Genomic DNA, 857 nt, shown 5'->3' with positions numbered 1-857 from the left:
GGCAGCTGAAAACCATATAACCTAGCTTGTGCATTCTTTTCCAAAATCAGGACTTATTAAAAATGCCGCGGGATGCGGAAACAATTGTTAAAAATCGGGACTGTCCCGCCAAAAGCAGGACGTCTGATTACGAGTGAAAAGAAAATGTTTTGAAAATGATGATGGCAACATATGTACAAATGTTCTTGACATAATATATCTATGCATTATGACAAGAGCTGTAAGAGTCCCCAATATAACGATTAAAAAAATAGATTACGAGTGTACACACACCACAGTCCTATTCTGCCCACTTACCAACTGTTCTCATTAATTTCACATAGTTGGATACTGATAAAATAGAAAAAATTTATGAAACAGAATGGCAAATTCCTTTTTAAAAATCCACATATAACCAGTTTTAGAAACACATATAGTAAAATCGGAATGGTCCAAAAAAGATCAGCACAGACCCTGCCCAAAGATTACACTCAAATTGGTGAAGATTTTCACATTTTTTGCTTCAGTAAAATATCAAAAGCTTCATTAAAAATCCATACTTAAAAGTCACTTGAGACTACTACACTAAGATAATTTTAAATTGTTAAGTAAAATCAACCCACTTTAACCTAAGTAATAGCTTGGCTCAAATAAACAAAAAAAAAGAAATCATTTGTATGTACTGGGCTTCTTAAAAAAATCACTTATATAAGGTCAAATGGTCAATAATTATTGTTTAGAAAAGATGAGAAGACATGGGGAAATGGAAAGTAGATTAATGAAAATGGGATAACCTGAACAGAAATGAATGCTATTGCATTGTGAAGAATGTAATTAATGTCAATTGACAACTTGTGTAGACATTAAGGAAAGAGAAT

The 857-nt window shown here is 32.2% G+C and overlaps 1 pseudogene; it reads left to right on the top strand.

Annotated features, from left to right (window-relative positions):
* Positions 1–397: 397 nt before the first annotated feature.
* Positions 398–498, top strand: LOC142423565 (U6 spliceosomal RNA; annotated as a pseudogene).
* The last annotated feature ends 359 nt before the right edge of the window (positions 499–857 follow it).

Source organism: Tenrec ecaudatus, chromosome 12 (genome assembly GCF_050624435.1).
Source record: "Tenrec ecaudatus isolate mTenEca1 chromosome 12, mTenEca1.hap1, whole genome shotgun sequence".
In the NCBI taxonomy this organism is placed as follows: domain Eukaryota; kingdom Metazoa; phylum Chordata; class Mammalia; order Afrosoricida; family Tenrecidae; genus Tenrec; species Tenrec ecaudatus.
Note: the sequence above shows the minus strand (reverse complement) of the source record. Positions and strands in the feature narration are given on the sequence as shown.